This window comes from Quercus suber, unplaced genomic scaffold (genome assembly GCF_002906115.3).
Source record: "Quercus suber isolate HL8 unplaced genomic scaffold, Cork oak 2.0 scaffold_893, whole genome shotgun sequence".
NCBI lineage: Eukaryota > Viridiplantae > Streptophyta > Magnoliopsida > Fagales > Fagaceae > Quercus > Quercus suber.
This window is the reverse complement of record NW_027070319.1, coordinates 1,947-5,012: the sequence shown is the minus strand read 5'-3', so window position 1 is coordinate 5,012 and position 3,066 is coordinate 1,947.

Genomic DNA, 3,066 nt, shown 5'->3' with positions numbered 1-3,066 from the left:
TTGTTGCCAAAAAAAAAAAAAAGTGCTAATTGGATTATTTTTCTTTTGTTTTTTTAACAGGGTAAGGAATTTGTTGGGAGGGCTGAGCAATTTATTGGGCCCAAATTATAAAATCAACCTATATATATATATGCGAAAGGAGTGGAGGCGGGGCCTTGGTCCTGGTCCATGAGTGGCTCCTTCCTAGTAGTTGTTACAGATAGTTTTGGCTTTATTTCTCGTTTATTAGTAAAACTAACTTCTTCGGCCCGAAAATTTTGTACTTAAAGATGTCTAATGTTAAATGAAATGGAAGGAATCTTTAGATTTTTTTTTAAATAATAATATTTATTAAGATTTGGTGTACTTTACCGCGAATTTTTTTTTTTTTTTTTTTTTTTTGGGGTGGTCAATATAAATTCTAAAGATTACTTATAGTAAAGTGTGAAATTTGTAATAACTTTCATTTCTTTACATAATCCCTTCAATTTGCTGTAATAGAACAACATCATATTGACCTTATCACTTCCATCTAGAACAGAAAAAGTTAAAAAAAAAATGAAGCTAAATTATATATATATATATATATATCAGACCGCTTTTGTCACTCCAAGAAAGTTGAATATATACACAACTGTGACAAATGTCAGATCCAGCTATCCACAGGTGCAATCATGTCTTGTAAATACAAATGCTAATGAAGTTAAATAGTGACTAATAAAGTTTGAAAGTAGCAATATGAAAGCCGCATACTGAACTCAATGAAACCTTATCTTTTTCTTATGCGCATTGCATTGTCATGATATTTCTTTTGCTCCTTTTTGTGAGGTCTTGAATCAACAAGAAGTTGAAAAATATTTAAACTTTCAGGACGCTCAACAACATCGATCCTCCATAGTATGTCGGTTCCTTGGAAAAAACACTCAGTGCAACAGCAGATCCCCAACTCTGTAATTGCAACACCATCTTCAGCATGATAACCCCAGTCCTGTTGCAGGATTTTGTGAGAAGAGACCACTGGGGTTTAAATTCCTTCTTGCCCAAACATGCAGTAGACGGTCCAATACTTGGTCAGGTTTTTCCAGTTTCCCCAGGTCACAAGTTCTTTTAGCTATTAGAGTAATAGTCCTAGGAGAATGATACCAAATGAAAAGACTTTACAGCTTAAATTGTTAAGAAGGAGAACCAACAATTATTTTACACTAACAAGATATCAAAGTTAAGTCAAATCATCTTTGAAATGTAAGTGAGGGGGTGTGTGATTCTAATTAAGATCTTATTTAGTCAACGAATGAAACTTCATATTTAGGTTTAACTAAGTGGACATGCTAGCTAGTAGTGAAGAAAAACTAAGTTACATAAATTGGTACCTTTATTCACCTTTGTAAACAATCCTTAACTTTTAGAATTCAATTCAACCAAACAAAGCCTCACGTAAATATGAAGAGACTTTATCAATTATTTTATTTATTTATTGATAAGTTACACATGTATCCAATAATTCTTGAACCCATGGTCTCACCTCCATTACATTATTTTACTAGAAAAAAGTGCCACTGGCCAACCATTAATATTAATTTTAGTTATGTTAATTATTACTTGCAGAAATCATGTCTTTCCACGATTTCAGTTTCAATTAGAACTTATAGATTATTTATTCTATTGCAGCTAAGCTATTATGATATTAGAACTTAGAATTTAGGTTTAAGGTGCCTGAGTTGCACCCCTATTTGTTTTTATTTCTATTTGCTTAAAGCAATTCGCTAAGTGCTTGGGATAGATCCCACTTAGGAGAACCCTCGCTAAAAAATGGCTAGAAGGTACGAAGTGGAAGTTAATCCATTTGATCGAACAGACTTGGGTGCATAATAGATTTCCAAGTATATTTTCTTACTGTCGACTAATATTATATGGTAATGCTAGACTTGTGTATAGGAATCAAGAGCAAATTGTAAATTTAGGTAACGACTCTCATTCTCTACCCTAATCAATAGCATATTTCTAGTCCCATATCTAGGATGGATCCACACCAGGCAATACCCAAGCCTAGCCAGTCATGGGGCAAGAGCTTAACAACAATACAAGGAACCACGTTGGTTTGGTGTCGCTCAACTATGCACTACACAAGTTTGCTTGATATGGATTTATTCGCCCAAGTGAGGTGTATATTTACCGCCCCTATGCTAATAACAACGTTGCCAATAAAATTTCATTCTAGCTAGAACGGTAAATCTCTACTTCGGTTCAAATTCCAGTCCATTTCATTATATTTCGTCCTAAAGGACGATTTTGGCCTGACTTTTTGTCAGAATGTAAACAACCCCCCCCCCCCCCCTCTCCCCAATCTCATAATTTTTATTTTTCATCACTTAACTCACATTTGACATGTTTCTTTTTTTATTTATTTCAATAAGATTTTTTTTTTTCCTTTTTACTTTGCTTACATTAAGAGTTTTTTTTTTTTTTTTTTCCATTTACTTTATCACATTTGACATGTTATATAATTATAAGAATATGCAACATTTGATTTTGAACTGGTAAACCATGTAATTAAGAATTAGTTAATATATATTTGAAATAAAATTTGTGATGTTTCAGAATTCTGACACGATACCCAAAATAGACTCCAGTATCAATATATTGGGTTTAAGGGTAAAAACTAGTCCAAACACCCTTACAGGGGCGGCTCCAAGACCAACCCAGGGATTTCAAATGAACCCCTTAACCTGGTCTTAAAAAAAAAATTTATATATAATTTATTTTTTTGACCCCTACAATAAAAATCTAAACACCATAACTTTACATTTTTTGTTAAACCCAATTGAAATAAGTTTGAATATGATCCTTAGTTTTTTTCTATGTTTGATTTGTATTTATGTTTTTTTAGTTTTTCTTTATGTCCGATCAAGTATTTTGATAAGAGGGGCTTGTGTCCAGTGGAAGTTATCACTGGACACAAGCCGCACCCTTTGATAAGTACTCTACACATTTTCAAGTCCAAAAAATCTTTTACTGTTTACTCCAATTCCAAGAGAGTGATAGCGTACACATTTAAAAAACCATACACTTCATAAGCAAAATTTTATT